Raw genomic sequence first — 24,118 nt, forward strand, 5'->3', positions numbered from 1 at the left:
ATAACTAATTTCACACTTATAATCAACCTAGGGTTCATGAAAATGATAAATCACAAGGGTTGAAGGGTTTCTTACCTTAATCCACTATTTTATGATGAATATCACCAATTGCTCATACTAGCACACCTCTAAATAACCAAAATCACAAGATTTTCTCAAAATCCAAACTAAATTCGAATTTAAAGAGAAAAAACAAAAACTGGGAAGAAGAAGGTAAAATACTCACCACAAAACTTAGATAGAATTATAGAGGATGAGAAAAGCGACGCATGGCCGCAAACGGCTCGTCAATCGGAGTTCCGGAGAGAAAGTTATGGTGATTTGAAGTTTGGAAAGCTAGGTTTTCTTTCTCTCTTCTCTCTATCCGCCCCCTCTCTCATTCTCTAGGGTAAATGAGCTGAAATGCTCATAACTAGTGTTTATATATGTTGGGTCTTGGGTCCACTTGGGTCTGGTGCACTTGGTTTAGTCTGTTGGCCCAATTTTGGGCCAAAACCATTAAGATTAGAGTTTTAAATCGTATTTTAAATATTTCTATCTTCCCAAATTATAAATTTTTATTTCTTAAAATTATTCACTTCTAATTAATTTTCTCAGCCACAGTACCAGACAGATCGCAGCTGATATTGCCGGTTAAATTTCCAGTGTGCATTTTTATTCAGAAAATTATGTTTTCTGACTCAGAAAAATTCACTGAGTCCAAATATCATATTTAAATTATCAAATTTCGATTGCTAAATTTTCTAACCATATTCGCTCCTATTTAATTTATTATTTAATTAATTACAGTTTGACCAGGTTTTACAATATCCATTCAACTAGCACCCTAGTGTATTAGGTGTCCGCAATCAAAGTATAATAAGTACATTGTTAATTACCATGACAGTCGCAGGTCAAAGGAAACTCTATTACCATGTTTAATTTGAAAATATTCTATTGACAAATATGCGGTAATTATAACCATTAGGAATTCTCAAATTGAGTCAATTCAATGGTCGTATCTCTATATGCACCATAATATATATATATATATATATATATATATATATATATATATATTGATCTTTTTGGATTATAATGTTTTTTTTAATAATCTTATGACCAAGAACAATTTAGATTAAATTATAAAAGATTCATCTCTCAATATTATAATAACTATCACAATGATAAATCTCTAAATTTAATCAAAGACCTTATTATATTAACATTTTAATATAATAACAATAAAAAATTATTTGACACATGATTGATTGGATTGTGGTCATACTACTTATTCCCAACAATCTCCCACTTACACGAGAACCAATCATGATAGATTGGATCTTGGACATACTATTATCTCAACAATCTCCTATTTGCACTAGAGCCAATCAATCATGTATATAATTTTTCAATGCACATTTGTGTTTATCAAAACTCTTTCGACCTTAAACACCTTAACTCTTGAGCATATGTGCTTGACCTTTTACAAAATACACCTAGTGCATAAAAATATCATGTTTTCTCAAAGCATGAAATCTCCCACTACAATAGTGCATAATTTTATTTTAAGAACAATCTTTATTGAACATGATTATAAAAAATCTAAGTAACCATTAGATCTATCTTTATAGAATTGTATCATTATACAAATAGGCTACTTTTCAAAAAATTAGTTTGATGATAAAACTTTTTATACTTTTAGGAGAAAGTATATCTGATAAACCACTATTTTATGGTTTATCTTGTCCTAATTTGAGTGGTTTTTATCAATTCTCTGCTCACTTATTCATATAATTTGCATGGTTTTACAATTCCTTCCTAAATCTGTGATATAGTTGAAAACATGTTTCCTGGGCCCTTAAACTGTCAAATTTAATCATCCTTTATTACCATTCGATGCCGTGATCTGTGCGTTCAGTGTTTTCAGTTTTTATAGGGCAGGAATGGCTTAGAGGATGGAAAGGAAACATGCAAAAATGGAAGGAGCACAAGAAATAAAAGAGACAACCAACGAGAAGTGACGCGCACGCATGGCTCATGCGTGCGCGTGAATTGGAGTTTGCACGGCGACGCGTACGCGTGACACGCGAAGATGACCAGTGATGCGCACCCGTGACTGACGCGTACGCATGACCTGCGCAACCTGCAGAAATCGCAGAAAATGCTGGGGGCAATTTTGGGCTGAGTTTGGATCCAGTTTTCGGCCCAGAAACACAGACTAGAGCCAGGGGACAAGCAGAGACTCAACACACATTCTCATTCGCATAGTTCTTAGTTTTTAGATTGGAATCTTAGAGAGAAATCACACTCCCTCTAGGTTTTCTTCACATTCATAGTTCTAGTTTTTATGCTTTTAATGCTTTTGCTTTGGATATTGAAAAGAGTCATTTACCTCCGTTGAAGTTGCCACTATTCTAGTTTGTTTTCTTATTCCTTTACTCTTTTGATTACTTCTTAACCCTGTTCAGATACGTATGTTTATGATTTTGGGATTTATTAATGCAAAGAACTACTTTTACCTTTAATTAATTTTCAGTTATTATTTTATTTAATTTATCATGTCTTCTTGATAAACGAATTTTTGCTAGTAAAGAATTTCACAATAAACTCTTGTTGCTAGTATAGTTTCTAAACCAACAAAGAATCCTTTCGTACAAAAACTTGTTTGTCACTAAAGCAAACCCAATAAAAATAAACGGAAGTATTTAAACCTCAGGTCGTCTCTCAAGGAATTGCAGGGAGGTGTAGTTATTATTGGTTATGGAAAAGTATATTTTTGGGTTTTTGAAAGGTTGAACAAGGAATGTAAATGATAAGAAAATGAACTAATAATTAAGTGAACTCTTGGCAAGGTATGAGAATTAGACGTCCTATCCTAGTCATCCTTATCAATTATGATGAGAATTATTTGTTGCTCCCACTTAGTTAACCCTTACTAAATAAAGGAAAGTCAAGTGGACTAATCAATTTGATTCCTTAAGTCCTAGTCAACTCCTAAGGAAAGACTAGCTTTAGAGGGATCCAAATCAACCAGCAACTGTCAAATATCAATCAACAAGGAGTTTGATAACTCAAGTGTCTCCAATTACTCAACCAAAGCCAAGAATCATAACAATCTAACTTAAAACCCTCCCAAGCATTTTGTCAAACACTTGGAAGGCATAACATAAAAATATAGGAAACTAATAGCGAATGTAAAATCTAAAACCAACAATTGCAAGCATCAACGATAACAATTAAAGCAAGGAGCAGTAAATCTGAAATACCTCAAATTGTATTAAATAGAAAATCAAGTCTAACATTAGAATTCATAAACTAAATTGGGAAAATAAATAAATCAACAAGAGAAATAGCTAAACTAAAGGACTAGAACAATTAATAGTAGAAGAAAACTAAATTGAGGCAAAGTAGAATCTAAAATTAAGAAAAGCTAATCCTAAAATCCCAAAACCTAGAGAGAGGAGAAAGCCTCTCTCTCTAAAAACTACATCTAAAACCTAAAATTATGTAAATGAATTTTGTATGAGTTGTCTCTTGTGTTTCCCCCATTCTGCGGCTCTTATTTTGTGTTTTTCGGGCTTGGAACTGGGCCAAAAGGAACCCAGAAATCGCCCCCAGCGCTTTCTGCAACTTTCTGCACGTGGCGCATGTCACGCGTACGCGTAGGTCACACGTGCGCATCGTTTGGCGAAATTTCTTGTCACGCGTACGCGTCGCTCGTCTTCTGCACTAGGCACACGTACACGTCGTCCATGCGTACGCGTCGCTGCCAACTTCTCAAAACTTCTTTTTCGCACGTTCCTTCCACTTTTGCTTATTTCCTTTCCATCCTCTAAGTCATTCCTGTCCTATACAGCCCAATAGCACTCAACATACAGATCATGGCATCGAATGGTAATAAAGGATGATTAAAATTGACAGTTTAAAGGCTCAGGAAACATATTTTCAATTATATCACAGAATTAGGAAGGATTTGTAAAACCATGCAAATTATATGAATAAGTGAACAAAGAATTGATAAAAACCACTCAAATCAGCACAATATAAACAATAAAATAGTGGTTTATCAATTTCCCCACACTTAAACATTAGCATGTCCTCATGCTAAGCTCAAGAGAAATAATAAAAGAGTGAAGGCAGAATGGTGGAACTTATGCAATGCAACCTATTTAAATGTGAATGCAACTAAATGCAAAATGCTCTACCAACTTGGTTAAAAGTAAACAAATTCTCCAAGACAAATATAAATCAGATTCCAATAATTTAAATCACACAATAAAAGACAAGTAAGCTTGTAAGAAGATAGCTCATGAAAGCAGGGAACATAGAATCAAGCATTGAACCCTCACTGGTAGTGTATATGCACTCTAATCGCTCAAGTGTCTAGGGTTAATCACTCTACTCTTCTCTAGTCATTCTTTCTAGAATTTGTTCTTCATCTAACCAATCAACAAAAATTTAGTATACCAATACAAACATCATGAGGTCTTTTCGAGGTTGTAATGGGGCTAAGATAAGGGTGAGGATATATGTATGGCCAAGTGAGCTATAATATGAATCTTTGACTAACTTAAGCTCTTACCTAACACACACACACACTCTATGTAATTCTAAAATCATGCCTAGATACCCATAATTCCCACTTTTGCATCACATACTCATGTACCAAATTATCTTTAATTTGACCACATATGCATTGATCTTTTATCAAACTTAATACTGGGGTAATTTTGTCCCCTTATTTATTTATTTGAATATTTTTTTGGGTTTTTTTTATTAAAATTATAAAAGTAAACATAGCATATCAATGCACATGGATTATTAATTTTTCTGGTCTCACATGAGTAGGTACCCAAATTCCCAATATTTTGTCAATAGAACACTGTACACTTTTATCAACCCAAGTTCCCACAGTTCCCTACACTTAATTAATACACAATCTCTATCTTAAGCTAACCAAAGATTTAAATCAGGTAATTAATTATTTTTCTGCTTAAGACTAGTGATGTGGTAAAATATAGAACAAAATGGGATTAAAAGGCTCAAAGTGGCAAACAAAGGTAATTGAAAGGGTAGGCTATTTGGGATAAGTGAGCTAATAACAAACGATGGCCTCAATCATATGCAAGCATGTAAATATACTAAACAATGGACATATATAATGGAACAAAATATAGATTACAATCATAGAGAAGAAAACACACAAGAATGAAATATTATGGTTAAATAATGTAACCATGTAATTAAGCTCAAATCTCACAGGTTGTGTGTTCTTAGCTATAACCTATGTTCCAAATTACAATCTTCAAACAAGTTTAACAAAAAAGTTTTAATTTAAATTAGTGAGATATTATAAAATAGAGTCTTGAAAAGAAATTTATTACTTCAACCAAGTAGTGGTGGAAGAACATGCACAAAATCAAACAAACATGCAATCAAATATGCGAATGCAGCAACTAATTTAACAAGAAAAATTAAATATTGGTGTTGAAATAGGAAATAACTAAACCACGGAAGTCGGTATCGACCTCCTCACACTTAAAGATTGCACTGTCCTCGGTGCATGCTAAGATGTACAAGTGGACAGGCTGCTACAACTGATGCTTTTCTTCAAAGATTGTGTAGATGGACTTGTCTGTTGCCCCATTGAGAAGCTTTTCTTTTTCCTTCTCGGTGGCCATCCTGAAAGAATAGGAAAAAGAAGAAAAGTAACCCAGAAATAAAGATAAGAAAACAAATAAAGTATGGGTGGATTAATGTCAAATAATGAGGGTCTCAATTACATGGTAGCTACAACATGCAAGTCAGAAAATAGTAGAAGCAAATGGCATATCCATAGTGCAAAAATTGCAACAATGGGGGAGAGGGTGTGGGTAATAAAAGACAGTATAAGTGCATATCAATGCAAATGGAATGCAAGTATCATAAAAGAATAGCATTGACTTATGAATAATAATACCCAATCAAAATAAAACAAGTCATGAAGCACCAGAATAATTCAAGAAAAGATGTAACAGTTGAATAAGAAAATTTAACACCAATGAAAAAAATAAAAACATGCACACAATTGAAATGCAATGAATGAAAGTATGCAAATAAATTAAGTAAAATAGAATGGAAAAGAATAGGGATGAGAAGTTAAAAAAATGAAGAAGAAGAAGAAGGTAAGAAAAGAGGAGGGAAGAAGGAGAAAGGAGAGAAGAAAGAAGTAAGAATTTAAAGACAGGGCGCGACGCGTACGCGTTCATCACGCGTACGCGTGAAAACTGAGTTGGCCATTCGACGCGTAAGCGTCGCCCACGCGTATGCGTGGGTGGTCTGAAAGTGAAATAATGCGCACGCGTCAGGGATGCGTACGCGAGGGTGATTTTGTGCCTCTAGCATAGTTCCATCGCAAGGGCAGCACAACTCTCAGGGTCAAACACCCATTTACGCCGATTGTCCTATCCACGCGTGCGCGTGCTTGACGCGTATGCGTGGATTTCCTAGGTTGCAGGTGACGCGCACGCATGGCTCGAATTGTACGCAGAGCACACCAGCCACACGATTCCATCACAACTTTCTATTCATGGGATGGGATAGCAAAATATGGAATCGACGCCTACGCGTGGCCAACGCGCACGCGTGGGTTGCCCCTTTTCTTTTTTATGCAAATTGCAGGATGCAGAATGCAGATGCTGATGCAGACATTATGAATGAACACTAAGAAAAATAGAATAAAATAAAACTAAGAATAAAACAAAACAAAATAAAACTAAGACTAAAAAAGAACGATCATACCATGGTGGGTTGTCTCCCACCTAGCACTTTTAGTTAGAGTCCTTAAGTTGGACGTTTGGTGAGTTCCCTATCATGGTGGCTTGTGCTTGAACTCATCCAGGAATCCCCACCAATGTTTGCAATTTCAATAGCCTCCAAGGTCCCAAACTAGGCACATAAAGCCTTTGAGCAAGTTAAAGCAAGTGACAAGGCCCCAGGAGTGTTGATTGGTAGAATGAATTCTGGGGTCCCAAACCTTGCTTTTGCACCCGTCTTCTTGTTGATCATCATTTTTCCACTTGGGTGGTGAGCGATCGGAATTCTCACTGAGACATCCAAATAACTTCCTAGACCCATTCAATTGAGAATTATACCAACCCTTGTACTCCATCTTGGAGCGTGCAACCATATTGAACCTTGCATGACAACTCCTACCACTAACCATCTCCCTCTTACTCTTAAAGCAATAAAGAACTCTAAGTTGCCCATCTGTCTCAAGCAAAGCATATTCAAGTGGGATAATTAAGCTTAGAGATGAAAGATTTACCCACTTGAATGAAAGAATGGATGGTGATGCCTTTGGGGGAGAGGTCTCCAACAACTTTGGCAAGGTGATTTCCAGCTCCATTCCCTTGAGCTCTTCCTTGACAACTTCCACCTCTTTGCAAGCTTCTTCAATTTCAACCTCTTCCTCTTGGTAGCTTTCTTCTAATTCAATCTCTTCTTCATTACTTACCAAGGGTATGGGAGTTTGTGCTTCTTCTTATTTAATCTCCATCTCTTGGTCAACCTCTGCAAAGTCTTCAACCATGATATACCTCGGAGGTTGTACACCCTCCTCAACATCAACATCAAACACCTTGGAAGGAGGCTCTATGACTGGACTTTCCCATGGAGGTTCCGCATCTCCCAAGTCTTCAACCACTTTTTCCTCTTCAACTATTACGGCTTCCTCCACTTGTTCCAATACAAAGTCACGTTCCTCATTGTCCACTAGAGTTTCTAGTGTCTCCTTCATGCTACGCTCTTCATTAGATTCTCCACATGTAGCTATGGGAGTTCCTTGAGTGTCCAACCGTTGGGAGGCTAATCGATTTACTACCTCGGTCAAGGCAGCCGTGAATTCTAGTACCTTCTTAGTCATCCTTTCTTGCCCTTGAAGAAGTACACCAAGGGTTTCATTCATTGGAGATTAGGGTGGTTGGAAGAGTTCATCGCATGGGAAGAATGGTTCATGATAGGAAGGTGGTTCTTCTTGATAAGGATAAGGAGATGGTGTATATTGAGGTGGTGGTTCTGGGTATGGTTCATATAGTTCGTGTGGTGGTTGGTGTGGTGGATAAGGGTTAGGGTCATATAGAGGTGAATGGTGGAAAGAGGCTTGTGAGTATGGTGGTTCAAAGCTATGTTGAGGTGGGTGTTCATAGGCATATGGTACGGTGGGCCTTGTTGGTAACTACAAGGGAGTCCACCATATCCATCATCTTGGTACGCACCCTGGAATGGCTCTTGACCGTAGTAATTTGGTGGAGGTTGGTTGTCACGAAAGGATCCACCATAACCATTGTCTTGGGATGCATCGTAGAACGGTCGTTGCCCATGGCACCTTGGAGGAGGTTGTTGCCGAAAGGGTTGATCAAATCCTCGTGACTCCTCCCATCTTTCATTGTCCCATCCTTGATGCAAGCCTCCATTGTAATCTCCACTTCCTACAACATGATTATAACCAAACTCATAGCTAAAGGGGTGAGAATTCATAGTAACGAATAAAAACAAAAACGAATAAAAATAAGAAACTAAGTCCTAAAACTAACAAAAACTAACAAATAAGCAAAAAGCAAATATTTACAATAACCAATAATAAGGCACACATTTGCAATTCCCCCGCGACGGCGCCATTTTGACGAATGGATTTTTGCTAGTAAAGAATTTCACAATAAACTCTCGTTTCTAGTATAGTTTCTAAACCAACAAAGAATCCTTTCGTACAAAAACTTGTTTGTCACTAAAGCAAACCCAATAAAAATAAACCGAAGTATTTAAACCTCGGGTCGTCTCTCAAGGAATTGCAGGGAGGTGTAGTTATTATTGGTTATGGAAAAGTATATTTTTGGGTTTTTGAAAGGTTGAACAAGGAATGTAAATGATAAGAAAATGAACTAATAATTAAGTGAACTCTTCGTAAGGTATGAGAATTAGACGTCCTATCCTAGTCATCCTTATCAATTGTGATGAGAATTGTTTGTTGCTCCCACTTAGTTAACCCTTACTAAATAAAGGAAAGTCAAGTGGACTAATCAATTTGATTCCTTAAGTCCTAGTCAAATCCTAAGGAAAGACTAGCTTTAGAGGGATCCAAATCAACCAGCAACTGTCAATTATCAATCAACAAGGAGTTTAATAACTCAAGTGTCTCCAATTACTCAACCAAAGCCAAGAATCATAACAATCTAACTTAAAACCCTCCCAAGCATTTTGTCAAACACTTGGAAGGCATAACATAAAAATATAGGAAACTAATAGCGAATGTAAAATCTAAAACCAACAATTGCAAGCATCAACGATAACAATTAAAGCAAGGAGCAGTAAATCTGAAATACCTCAAATTGTATTAAATAGAAAATCAAGTCTAACATTAGAATTCATAAACTAAATTGGGAAAATAAATAAATCAACAAGAGAAATAGCTAAACTAAAGGACTAGAACAATTAATAGTAGAAGAAAACTAAATTGAGGCAAAGTAGAATCTAAAATTAAGAAATGCTAATCCTAAAATCCCAAAACCTAGAGAGAGGAGAGAGTCTCTCTCTCTAAAAACTACATCTAAAACCTAAAATTATGTAAATGAATTTAGTATGAGTTGTCTCCTGTGTTTCCCCCATTCTGTAGCTCTTATTCTGTGTTTTTCGGGCTTGGAACTGGGCCAAAAGGAACCCAGAAATCGCCCCCAATCCTTTCTGTAACTTTTTGCACGTGGCGCATGTCACGCGTACGCGTAGGTCACGCGTGCGTGTCATTTGGCGAAATTCCTTGTCACGCGTACGCGTCAGTCATGCGTATGCGTCGTCCATGCGTACGCATCGCTGCCAGCTTCTCAAAACTTCCTTTTTGCACGTTCCTTCCACTTTTGCTTGTTTCCTTTCCATCCTCTAAGTCATTCCTGCCATATACAGCCTGAAAGCACTCAACATACAGATCACGGCATCGAATGGTAATAAAGGATGATTAAAATTGACAGTTTAAAGGCTCAGGAAACATATTTTCAACTATATCACAGAATTAGGAAGGATTTGTAAAACCATGTAAATTATATGAATAAGTGAGCAAAGAATTGATAAAAACCACTCAAATCAGCACAATATAAACAAAAAATAGTGGTTTATCACTTCTTCTTATTCCTTTTTGTCGTTTATGAAAATAACATTCATGTTAATGGAGCAGACTCCCAACTTGACTTGGGAGTTGTTTAAAAGGAGAACCTTGAGTTGGAATACTCAAGTGTTAATTTTAATTGGAAGTTGTTGGCTAACTCTCTATTTACTAACGCTAATCCTTCCATAGGAGAGGGTTAGGACTTGTGAATAAGAGTTAGCTCAATCACTTGACTTTCCTTTATTTAGTAAGGGTTAACTAAGTGAAAACAACAACCTCTTGCTATTTCACTTGGGAAAATCCAATAAGGATAGAACTTCCAATTAATCTTCCCCGGTCAAGGCTTTTATTTTGATTATATAAATTCTCTTGTTAATTTTCATTGCTTTAATTTACAATCACTTATTTTTCTGTTCTCCAACTCTTAAAATTTCTTGGAAAACTCCTGACTAATAAAATAGCACTCTTTTGTCAACTCGTTGGGAGACGACCTGAGATTTCTACTCCCAGTATTTTTATTCAAAAATTGTGACAACTCTTTCTAAATTGATAAGGGGATTTCTCGTCAGTTAAGAACTGTACTTGCAACGATGTTCTTATTATAAATTCTTAATTGGAAATTTTTCGCCCGTTCAATTTTTGGCACCGTTGCCGGGGAGTTGCAATTGTGTGATAAATTATTGGTTGGTGTACATATTTTTAATTTTTGCATATTTTATTTTATTTTATTACCATGAGTTGTATATTTCTTTCATTGAATGACGCGTTCACTACCTGACTCGAGCTTAGCTACGTTTGATCCTAAAATTGAAAGAACTATTTCACGTATTAGGCGAGCTCGGTGTCGGTTAGCCTCTGAGGGTGGTGAAGTGGTTCTTACCAATTCACCAATCTCATCTGAGGGCAAATCTGAAGCACCATCCAAGGAAGAAACAAGCTCCTCTTCTACTAATTTTGTTGATTTACCTACAGGTAATATGGCGGAGCCCAGAAGGATTACTCTCTAAGAAGCAGGAGTTCCAAACTTTACACTACAACCGTATCAAATGCGTCACCCAAATCTGGCTGCAGATTTTGAACTGAAGACTGCGCTAATCAACTTACTATCCAAGTTTCATGGCTTACCTACTCAAGAGCCTATCAAGCACCTCAGGGATTTTCAGACAGCCTGCTCAACTACTAGGCGTCATGGTGCAGATAAAACTACTATTTGGATATATGCCTTCCCGTTTTCTCTTGAGGGAAAGGCAAGGGAGTGGTTCTACACTCAACCTGAAGCAGTCGTTACCAATTGGGATCTGCTCAAAAGGGAATTTCTGGAAATTTACTTTCCAGCTGAAGTTACAGATAGACTGAGGAAAAAAATTTTCTGCATCATCCAAGGCGAGTCAGAGACCCTTTATAAATATTGGGAACGCTTCAGGAACCTCCTAGACTCATGCCCCCACCACAAGATTGACAAGTTGGTGTTGATCAGCTACTTCACACAAGGCATGAAGCCTCAGGATAAGACTACATTAGATGCTGCAAGTAATGGTTCTCTGAAGAAGTACAAGATGGCAACAGAAGCTTGGCAACTGATCACCGATCTAGCTGAATCTACCCGGAATGTCAGGCATAGGAATAACCATCCCAAGGCTATTGTGGAGGTTTCCTCTAGTAGTGAGACTGCTGCTCTCACACAGACTCTGGGAGAGATGACCAACATACTGAAGCAGCTACAGCTGAATCAACAATAACCTCAGCCACCCCCACAACAACAGAGTCAACAGTTGGTTCCTCAGAGAGTGTGCAGAATATGTGCCTGTTATACTCATTATACTGATGAGTGTCCGCAGCTCCAACAAGAAGACAATACTTTGGCAGCCACTCATAATTTCTATGACCGCCCGAATCAAGGATACTATCAACAAGGCGGCAATTATAACCAAGGTGGAAGCTACAATCAAGGTTGGCAAGATAACTCCAACCAAGGTTGGAGAGATAATTCCAACAAGGGATGGAGGGACAACTACAATAGAGGAGGCAGAGACAACAGTGGGAATCAGAAGTGGAACAACAACAACAGACAGCAAAACCCTCCTTACCAGCAGCAGAACCAAAATTATCCTTACAGAGCCCCTCACCAAAGGCAGTCCCAAGCGCCTCAGAACAACCAACAGCAGGCCCCTCAAATTACTTATCCCCTTTTTCTACCAATGATGAGATGCTTCACTCTATTGCACAAGGACAGAAAGACCTTCAGAATACACTTACCTCTAGCATCAATGGTCTTACCTCCACTTTACAAGCTCTCATCTCTCGGCTGGAACCACCTTTTACCCCCAACAATCAACCTTCAAGCTCCAGTGCATTGCCTTCTCAACCTTTATCTAACCCCAAAGGTGGAATCAATGCCATTACTTTGAGGTCCAAAACCATACTGCCAGAGAGGAATCATGAGGAGCCAAGCTCAAAGGAAGATATCCAAACTGAAGACATTGTTGAGGTGGAGGATGCTGAAGAGGAGGATGAAGTACATGACAGGGTTGACACAGAAGAAGCTCAACCAGAGAATAATGCACCAATAGAAGCAGAAGCTACAAAGGACGCCATTCTCATCCCCTTTCCACACCTTGCTAGGAAGTCCAGAAAGCATATGGAGCTAGACCCCAAGATGGTGGAGATCTTCAAAAAGGCTGAGGTAACAATTCCCCTTTTTGATGCCATTCGCCAGGTACCTAAATATGCGAAGTTTCTAAAATATTTATGCATGAATAAAGATAAAGTACAGGATTTAGAAACTATTCCTCTAGGTAGCTCTATTGCTGCTTTAATGGGTGATATACCTGAAAAATATAGTGATCCAGGTCCATGCATGGTTACTATTACTATGGAGGGTGTGAAATTTTCTGACTGCATGTGTAATTTAGGCACGTGTCTTAGTATAATGCCATTATCTGTATATGATGCTCTGAGGCTCCCTCCCTTAAAAAGGTCAGTAACACGTTTTGTTTTGGCAGATAAAAGCATTATCTCTGTAGTTGGAATTGCTGAGGACGTGCTGGTGAGCATTAAGGGGCTCACATTTCCTATTAACTTCTATATTTTGGAGATGCCCCCTAATGACTCAGGAAGACCATCATCCATCCCCTTGGAAGACCATTTCTGAAAACTTCAAAGTTCAAATTGGATGCATTCTTAGGAACTTACTCCTTTGAGATAGATGGCAGAGCAGTGAGTTTCAACTTGGATGAAGCTATGAAGCACCCTCCGAAAGATCATTCCATTTTCCAGTGTGACATCATTGATGAGACTGTAACTGTAGTTCACCAAGAGGAAGTAGAAGAGAGGCACATGGAGCATGGTGCAAGTGTGGGGAGGCCCCCTAAACAAGATGAAGAAACTTTGCCACCTTCACTAGCTCCAAATGATCAAGTGCCTAGCCATGAGCAGAAAATGGAGTTAAAGCCCCTTTCACCCCACCTCAAGTATGCTTACCTTGAGAATCATCAGAAGCTCTCAGTTATTATTGCAAGGGAACTCACTTCCTAACAGGAGGAGCAGCTGCCTAGTGTACTGAGAAGACACAAGAAGGCTATTGGGTGGAGCTTAGCGGATATAGTAGGCATCAGCCCTCAATTTTGTGAGCATAGGATATTTTTAGAAGAGGGAGCAAGGCCTGTCCATCAGCCTCAGAGGTGGCTGAACCCCACCATCTTAGAAGTTGTCAAGAAGGAAGTGACCAGGCTACTTGAAGCTAATATCATCTATCCCATCTCAGATAGCGAATGGGTAAGCCCAGTACAAGTGGTGCCCAAGAAGTCTAGAGTCACAACAGTAAAGAATGAGCATGGAGAGCTCCTGACAACTAGAGTGCAGTACTTTTGGAGGGTGTGCATTGATTACAGGCGCCTCAACCAGGCTACCCGCAAGGATCACTACCCCCTGCCATTTATCGATCAGATGCTTGATCGTTTGTCAGGTAAATCACACTACTGCTTTTTAGATGGTTACAGAGGCTATTTTCAAATCCATATAGCTCTTGAAGATCAGGAGAAGACTACTTTTACATGTTCCTTTGGAACGTATGCATACAAGAGGATGCCTTTTGGCTTATGTAATGTACCGGCTACTTTCCAAAGGTGCATGATGAGTGTTTTCTCAGATCTTATTGAGAACTGTATGGAAGTTTTCATGGATGACTTTAGCGTTTATGGTGATTCATTTAGCCTTTGCTTGGATAGTTTAGCTAGAGTATTAGATAGGTGTGTTAGTTCAAACCTTGTATTAAATTTTGAAAAATGTCATTTTATGGTAAAACAAGGTATTGTTCTAGGACATGTTGTTTCTAATACTAGTATTTCTGTAGATCCAGCAAAGGTATATGTGATTTCTAGTTTACCTTACCCCTCCTCCATGAGGGAAGTTCGTTCATTCCTTGGTCATGCAAGTTTTTACCAGAGATTTATCAAGGACTTCAGTAAGGTAGCATTGCCTTTATCCAGACTGCTGCAGAAGGATGTTGAGTTCGAGCTGAGTGAGGACTGCATAAATGCATTCGATAAGCTGAAGATCACCTTGACTCAATCTCCGATTGTGAGAGGACCCGACTGGAGCCAGCCTTTTGAGATTATGTGTGATGCCTCCAACCATGCAGTAGGAGCGGCACTGGCCCAGCGCGAAGGTAAGGATCCTTTCGTAATTGCTTATGCTTCTAAGACCTTAGACGCTGCTCAGTCTAATTATACTACCACTGAAAAAGAGCTTCTAGCTATTGTTTTTGCTCTGGATAAATTCCGAGCTTATTTACTTGGTACTAAAGTGGTAGTATACTCAGACCATGCAGCTCTAAAATATTTATTAGCTAAAAAAGAGTCCAAACCAAGGTTAATACATTGGATACTGTTGCTGCAAGAATTTGATTTAGAAATCAAAGATAAGAGTGGTTCCCAGAATTTAGTGGCGGACCACCTGAGTCGCCTAGAGCACATTACGGGTGACTCCACTCCTATCAATGATGCTTTTTCATTTGATAGCTTACACGCAATATCTGAAGTAGTCCCTTGGTATGCACCTGTAGCTAATTATCTAGTTAGTCATACCTTCCCTCCTCATTTTACTAAGCATCAAAGGGACAAGCTGAAAAGTGAGCCCAAATATTATATATGGGATGACCCATATCTATGGAGGTATGGTGCTGACCAGATAATTAGAAGGTGTGTGCCTTAATCAGAATTCCAGTCAATTTTAGAGGCCTGCCACTCCTCTAAGAGTGGTGGACATTTTGGTCCTCAAAGAACAGCTAGAAAAATCTTAGACTGTGGATTCTAGTGGCCCACTCTTTTTAAAGATGCTATTGCCTTCTGTAAAATCTTGTTCCCCATGCCAAAGGTTTGGTAATATATCCAAGAGGGATGAGATGCCCCAACAGCTTATGCTATTCTGTGAAATTTTTTATGTTTGGGGCATTGACTTCATGGGTCTATTCCCAAACTCTAGTGGTTTCTTATATATATTGTTAGCTGTAGATTATGTTTCTAAATGGGTGGAAGCAATTCCTACCCGTACTGATGATGCTAACATTGTTGTCTCCTTTGTTATAAATCATATTATCTGTCGCTTTGGATCACCACGAGCAATTGTGAGTGATCAAGGCACTCACTTTTGTAACAGGAGATTAGCAGGTCTACTGAAGAAGCATGGAATTGTTCACAAGGTAGCAATAGCTTACCATCCTCAGACCAATGGGCAAGCCGAGGTGTCTAACAGAGAGATAAAGCGCATAATAGAGAAGATAGTCAAGCCTCATAGGAAGGACTGGAGCACCAGGCTTGTAGATGCGCTTTGGGCTTATCGGACAGCGTACAAGACACCCATCGGGATGAGTCCCTTCCGCCTAGTCTATGGCAAGGCTTGTCAACTCCCAATGGAGGTGGAACACAAGGCTTTCTGGGCTGTAAGGGAATGCAACATGGGATTTGAGAAGGCTGGTGCTGAAAGGAAGCTGCAATTAGCAGAACTGGAAACCTTCGACTCGAAGCATATGACAACTCCAGACTATATAAAGAGAAGGTGAAGGCTGTGCATGACAAGCATATCAAAAAAAGACATTTCAGACATGGGGAGCTAGTTCTCCTTTACATCTCAAGGTTGAGACTCATGCCAGGCAAGCTGCATTCAAGATGGGAAGGCCCCTACATGGTAGAAAAGGCAGAGCCATACGGAGTCTTTCACCTGAGCCATCCTTCAAGTTCCATATTCATCAAGGTCAATGGACATCACTTAAAGCTGTATCATGATGAGAAGATAAAGGACAATAAAGAGCTAGAGGTCTTCCTCTTGGAGGACCCACCAACAGAAGCAAACTGAGCTTGTGGACCGTCCAACTTAAGGACATAAAAGCAAAGTGATGGGTAGGAGACAACCCACCATGGTATAATCGTTTCTTTTTATTCTTAGTCTTATTTTATCTCATTCTTATTAGTGTTCATTCATAATTCCTGCATCTTCATCTGCATTCTGCATTTTGCATTCTGCATAAAAAAACGCAATCGACGCGCGAGCGTCTACGACGCGTACGCGTCATCTGTGACTACGTGAATTAATGGAATTGAACAGAAAGTTGGACAGGAGTGGTGTTGGACACGTGCCTTGCGCACAAGGAAGTCCACGCGTACGCGTCGCTTGCAATTTCAGCACACCACGCGTAAGCGTCCTTGACGCATACGCGTGACCCTGCAAATCGGCATAAATGGGTGTGTGGCCAGAGAGTTATGATGGTGTGGGGCTGAAACTATGCTGGGAGCACAACCCCCATCACGTGTACGCGTCCCTGACGCGTGCGCGTCGTTTTCCCATAATGGCCACCCAGGGACGCTGGTGCACGAATTGTGAATCACACTTTTCACAACGCGTACCACTAACCAGCAAGTGCACTGGGTCGTCCAAGTAATACCTTACGTGAGTAAGGGTCGAATCCCACGGAGATTGTTGGTTTGAAGCAAGCTATGGTCACCTTGTAAATCTCAGTCAGGCGGATTTAAACATGATACTTTATTAGATTAAAATAAACAATAAAAGGGATAGAGATACTTATGTAGATTCATTGGCAGGGATTTCAGATAAGCGAATGGAGATGCTTTTCGTTCCTCTGAACCTCTGCTTTCCTGCTATCTTCATCCAATCAGTCTTACTCCTTTCCATGGCTGGCTGTATGCAAGGGCATCACCGTTGTCAGTGGCTACATCCCCTCCTCTCAGTGAATCATATGCTCACGCACCCTGTCACGGCACGGCTATTCATCTGTCAGTTCTCGATCATGCTGGAATAGGATTCACCCTCCTTTTGCGTCTGTCACTAACGCCCAGCACTCGCGAGTTTGAAGCTCGTCACAGTCATTCAATCATTGAATCCTACTCAGAATACCACAGACAAGGTTTAGACCTTCCGGATTCTCTTGAATGCCGCCATCATTCTAGCTTACGCCACGAAGATTCTGGTTAGGAGATCTAAGAGATACTCATTCTAGCTTAATTCATGTAGAACAGAAGTGTTTGTCAGGCACGCGTTCATAAGGGAGAAGGATGATGAGCGTCACACATAATCATCACCTTCATCACGTTCTTGGGTGCGAATGGATATCTTAGAAGCGAAATAAGAAGAATTGAATAGAAAACAGTAGTACTTTGCATTAATCTTTGAGGAACAGCAGAGCTCCACACCTTAATCTATGGAGTGTAGAAACTCTACCGTTAAAAATACATAAGTGAAGGTCCAGGCATGGCCGAGATGGCCAGCCCCCTAAAACGTGATCAATAGTCTCCTAAGATGAATAATGGAATAAAACTGAGACCAAAGATACCTAATACAATAGTAAAAGGTCCTATTTATAATAAACTAGCTACTAGGGTTTACATGAGTAAGTAATTGATGCATAAATCCACTTCCGGGGCCCACTTGGTGTGTGTTTGGGCTGAGCCTGAGTGTTGCACGTGCAGAGGCCATTTGTGGAGTTGAACGCCAGTTTCTGTGCCAGTTTGGGCGTTCAACTCTGGTTTTGGATCCTTTTCTGGCGCTGGACGCCAGATTTGGGCAGAAGGCTGGCGTTGAACGCCAGTTTACGTCGTCAATTCTTGGCCAAAGTATGGACTATTATATATTGCTGAAAAGCCCTGGATGTCTACTTTCCAACGCAATTGGAAGCGCGCCATTTCGAGTTCTGTAGATCCAGAAAATCCACTTTGAGTGCAGGGAGGTCAGAATCTAACAGCATCAGCAGTCCTTTTTCAACCTCTGAACCTGATTTCTGCTCAAGTCCCTCAATTTCAGCCAGAAAATACCTGAAATCACAGAAAAACACACAAACTCATAGTAAAGTCCAGAAATGTGAATTTAACATAAAAACTAATGAAAATATCCCTAAAAGTAACTAGATCCTACTAAAAACATACTAAAAACAATGTCAAAAAGCGTATAAATTATCCGCTCATCACAACACCAAACTTAAATTGTTGCTTGTCCCCAAGCAACTGAAAATCAATTAGGATAAAAAGAAGAGAATATACTATAAATTCCAAACTATCAATGAAACAGAGCTTCAATCAAATGAGCGGGACTTATAGCTTTTTGCCTCTTGAATAGTTTTGGCATCTCACTTTATCCATTGATGTTCAGAATGATTGGAATCTATAGGAATTTCAGATTTCGAATAGTGTTATTGACTCTCCTAGTTCAGTATGATGATTCTTGAACACAGCTTCTTTATGAGTCTTGGCCGTGGCCCTAAGCACTTTGTTTTCCAGTATTACCACCGGATACATAAATGCCACAGACACATAATTGGGTGAACCTTTTCAGATTGTGACTCAGCTTTGCTAAAGTCCCCAATTAGAGGTGTCCAGGGTTCTTAAGCACACTCCTTGTTTTTTTTTGCTTTGGACCTTGACTTTAACCGCTCAGTCTCAAGTTTTCACTTGACACCTACACGCCACAAGCACATGGTTAGGGACAGCTTGGTTTAGCCGCTTAGACCAGGATTTTATTCCTTTAGGCCCTCCTATCCACTGATGCTCAAAGCCTTGGGATCCTTTTTATTTGCCCTTGCCTTTTGGTTTTAAGGGTTATTGGCTTTTTCTGCTTGCTTTTTCTTTTTCTTTCTATTTTTTTTTCGCCTACTTTTTTTTTTCTTTTTTTTTTTCTGCAAGCTTTGTTCTTTGCTGCTTTTTCTTGCTTCAAGAATCATTTTTATGATTTTTCAGATTATCAAATAACATGTCTCCTAGTCATTATTCTTTCAAGAGCCAACATATTTAATATTCTTAAACAACAACTTCAAAAGACATATGCACTGTTCAAGCATACATTCAGAAAACAAGAAGCATTGTCACCACATCAATATAATTAGGCTAAGTTCAAGGATAAATTCGAAACTCATGTACTTCTTGTTCTTTTGAATTAAAACATTTTTCATTTAAGAGAGGTGATGGATTCATAGGACATTCATATCTTTAAGACAAAGTTACTAACTACTAATGATCATGTAATGAAGGCACAAACATAGATAAGCACATAATACAGAAAACGAAAAATAGAGAAAGCAAGAACAAGGAATGAATCCACCTTAGTGATGGTGGCGTTTCCTTCTTGAGGAACCAATGATGTCCTTGAGCTCTTCTATGTCTCTTCCTTGTCTTTGTTGCTCCTCCCTCATTGCTTTTTGATCTTCTCTTATTTCATGAAGGATGATGGAGTGCTCTTGATGTTCCACCCTTAGTTGTCCCATATTGGAACTCAATTCTTCTAGGGAGGTGTTGATGTGCTCCCAATAGTTTTGTGGAGGAAAGTGCATTTGAGGCATTTCCGGAATCTCATGGTGATGAGCTTCTTGCGCCTCTTGAGCTCCATGACTGGGCTCTCTTGCTTGCTCCATCTTTTTCTTAGTGATGGGCTTGTCCTCTTTAATGAGGATATCTCCCTCTATGTCAATTCCAGCTGAATTGCATAGGTGGCAAATGAGGTGAGGAAAGGCTAACCTTGCCATGGTGGAGGACTTGTCAGCCACCTTGTAGAGTTCTTGAGGTATAATCTCATGAACTTCCACCTCTTCTCCAATCATGATGCTATGGATCATGATGGCCCGGTCTATAGTAACTTCAGACCGGTTGCTAGTGGGAATGATTGAGCATTGAATAAACTCCAACCATCCTCTAGCTATAGGCTTGAGGTCCAATCTTCTTAGTTGAACCGTCTTGCCTTTGGAGTCAATCTTCCATTGAGCTCCTTCTACACATATGTCCATAAGGACTTGGTCCAACCTTTGATCAAAGTTGACTCTCCTTGTGTAGGGGCGTGCGTTCTCTTCCATGTATGGCAAGTTGAACGCCAACCTCACATTCTCCGGACTAAAATCTAAGTATTTCCCCCGAACCATTGTAACATAGTTCTTTGGATCCGGGTTCTTACTTTGATCATGGTTCTTGGTGATCCATGCATTGGCATAGAACTCTTGAACCATTAGGATGCCGACTTGTTGGATGGGATTCGTTAGAACTTCCCAACCTCTTCTTTGAATTTCATGTCGGATCTCCGGATACTCATTTCTTTTGAGTTTAAAAGGGACCTCCGGGATCACCTTTTTCTTGGCCACAACATCATAGAAGTGGTCTTGATGGGCTTTGGAGATGAATCTTTCCATCTCCCATGACTCGGATGTGGAAGCTTTTGTCTTCCCTTTCCCTCTTCTAGAGGATTCTCCGGTCTTAGATGCCATCAATGGTAATGGAAAAACAAAAAAGCTATGCTTTTACCACACCAAACTTAGAATATTGCTCGCCCTCGAGCAATAAACAAAAGAATAGAAGAAGAAAAAGAAGAAATATGGAGAGAGAGAGGGAGATGTGGTTTCGGCCAAGAAGGGTATAGAGGGGTGTGTTGTGGGAATTTGATGAAGAATGGAGGTCTTTATATAGGGAAGGGAAGGGGGGAAGGTTTCGGCCATATGGGTGGGTTTGGGTGGGAAATTGGTTTTGAATTTTGAAGGTAGGTGGAGTTTATGAGGTAGGTTTATTGGGAAGAGTGGGTGGATGTGAATGGTGAAGGTTTAATGGGGAAGAGAGATTGAGGTGATTGGTGAAGGGCTTTTTAGGGAAGAGTGTTTATGGGGTTGTGTGAAAGAGAGTGGTGAGAAGAAGTGAGTGGAAATAGGTGGGGATCCTGTGGGGTCCACAGATCTTGAGTGGATCCTGTGGGGTCCACAGATCCTGAGTGGATCCTGTGGGGTCCACAGATCCTGAGGTGTTCAAAGATTTACATCCCTGCACCCATTAGGCATGTAAAAATGCCTTTGTATCCAACTCTGGGCGTTCAGCGCCAGGTTGGTGGCCATTTTGGGCGTTCAACACCCATTTGTGTGCCATTTCTGGCGTTGAACGCCAGAACCATGCCTGTTCTGGCGTTCAGCGCCCAGAAGCTGCCCATTTTGGGCGTTCAGCGCCAGAACCATGCTCTGTTCTGGCGCTGAACGCCAGACAGATGCTCCTCCAGGGTGTGATTTTTCTTCTGCTGTTTTTGATTCCGTTTTCAATTTTTATATTTATTTTTTGACTCCACATGATCATGAACCTAAGAAAACATGAAAAATAAGAATTAGATAAACATTGGGTTGCCTCCCAACAAGCGCTTCTTTAATATCAATAGCTTGACAGTGGGCTCTCATGGAGCCTCACAGATGTGCAGAGCTTTGTTGAGACTCTCCAACACCAAACTTAGAGTTTGGATATGGGAGTTCAACACCAAACTTAGAGTTTGGTTGTGGCCTCCCAACACCAAACTTAGAGTTTGACTGTGGGGGCTCTGGTTGACTCTGCTTGAGGAGAAGCTTTTCCTGCTTCCTCCCCATGGTTGCAGAGGGAGATCCTTGAGTTTTGAATACAAGGGAGTTCTCATTCCATTGAAGGAATATTTCACCTCTGTCAACATCAATCACAGCTCTTGCTGTGGCCAGGAAAGGTCTTCCTAGGATGATGGATTCATCCTCTTCCTTTCCAGTATCCAGGACTATGAAATCAGTAGGTATGTAAAGGCCCTCAACCTTTACTAATACATCTTCTACTTGTCCATAAGCCTGTCTTCTTGAGCTGTCTGCCATCTCTAGTGAGATTTTAGCAGCTTGCACCCCATAGATTCCCAGTTTCTCTATTACAGAGAGGGGCATGAGGTTTATTCCTGAACCAAGGTCACACAGAGCCTTAAAGATCATGGTGCCTATGGTACAGGGTATTATGAACTTTCCAGGATCCTGTCTCTTCTGAGGCAATGTCAGTTGATCCAGATCACTTAGTTCATTGATGAACAAGGGAGGTTCAACTTCCCAAGCATCAATGCCAAACAATTTGGCATTCAGCTTCATGATTGCACCAAGAAACTTGGCAGTTTGCTCTTCAGTGACATCCTCATTCTCTTCAGAAGAGGAATACTCATCAGAGCTCATGAAGGGCATAAGGAGGTTCAATGGGATCTCTATAGTCTCTAGATGAGCCTCAGAGTCCTTTGATTCCCCAGAGGGAAGCTCCTTATTGATCACTGGACGTCCCAGGAGGTCTTCCTCCTTGGGATTCACGTCCTCTCCTTTCCTCACAGGTTCGGCCATGGCACTTATGTCAATGGCCTTGCACTCTCCTTTTGGGTTCTCTTCTGTATTGCTTGGGAGAGTACTAGGAGGGATTTCAGTGATCCTTTTACTCAGCTGGCCCACTTGTGCTTCCAAATTTCTAATGGAAGACCTTGTTTCATTCATGAAACTTACAGTGGCCTTGGATAGATCAGAGACTAGATTTGCTAAATTAGAAGCATTTTGTTCAGAGTTCTCTGTCTATTACTGAGTTGATGATGGAAAAGGCTTGCTATTGCTAAACCTGTTTCTTCCACCATTATTAAAGCCTTGTTGAGGCTTTTGATCCTTCCATGAGAAATTTGGATGATTTCTCCATGTTGAGTTATAGGTGTTTCCATAAGGTTCACCTAAGTAATTTACCTCTGCTATTGCAGGGTTCTCAGGATCATAGGCTTCTTCTTCAGAAGATGCCTCTTGAGTACTGTTGGATGCAGCTTGCATTCCATGCAGACTCTGAGAGATCATATTGACTTGCTGAGTCAATATTTTGTTCTGAGCCAATATGGCATTCAGAGTATCAACTTCAAGAACTCCCTTCTTCATAGGCGTCCCATTATTCACAGGATTCCTTTCAGAAGTGTACATGAACTGGTTATTAGCAACCATGTCAATGAGTTCTTGAGCTTCTGCAGGCGTTTTCTTTAGGTGAATGGATCCACCTGCAGAAGTGTCCAGTGACATCTTTGATAGCTCAGATAAACCATCATAGAATATATCCAGGATGGTCCATTCTGAAAGCATGTCAGAAGGACACTTTTTGGTCAACTGTTTGTATCTTTCCCAAGCTTCATAGAGAGATTCACCTTCTTTCTGTCTGAAGGTTTGAACATCAGCTCTAAGCTTGCTCAGCTTTTGAGGAGGAAAGTACTTGGCTAAGAAAGCCGTGACCAGCTTATCCCAAGAGTTCAGGTTGTCTTTAGGTTGAGAATCCAACCATAATCTAGCTCTGTCTCTTACAGCAAAAGGGAAAAGCATGAGCCTGTAGACTTCAGGATCTACTCCATTAGTTTTAACAGTATCACATATCTGCAAGAATTCAGTTAAGAACTGAAAAGGATCTTCAGATGGAAGTCCATGAAACTTGCAGTTCTGCTGCATCAGAGAAACTAATTGAGGTTTCAGCTCAAAGTTGTTTGCTCCAATGGCAGGAATGGAGATGCTTCTTCCATGTAAATTGGAATTAGGTGCAGTAAAGTCACCAAGCATCTTCCTTATATTATTATTATTTTCGGCTGCCATCTCCTCTTCCTGTTCAAAAATTTCTGAAAGGTTTTCTCTGGATTGTTGTATTTTAGCTTCTCTTAATTCTCTCTTCAGAGTCCTTTCAGGTTCTGGATCTGCTTCCACAAGAA

General features: G+C 39.9%; 1 non-coding gene across 1 annotated transcript; it reads left to right on the forward strand.

The window, feature by feature from the left end:
* Window positions 1–23,501: 23,501 nt before the first annotated feature.
* On the forward strand, window positions 23,502–23,609 carry LOC148581382 (small nucleolar RNA R71). The gene has a single exon (XR_015899000.1). It is a non-coding gene; the product is annotated as a small nucleolar RNA R71 (small nucleolar RNA).
* Window positions 23,610–24,118: the final 509 nt, after the last annotated feature.

This window comes from Arachis ipaensis, chromosome B10 (assembly GCF_059453495.1).
Source record: "Arachis ipaensis isolate K30076 ecotype BB chromosome B10, ASM5945349v1, whole genome shotgun sequence".
NCBI classification, from domain to species: domain Eukaryota; kingdom Viridiplantae; phylum Streptophyta; class Magnoliopsida; order Fabales; family Fabaceae; genus Arachis; species Arachis ipaensis.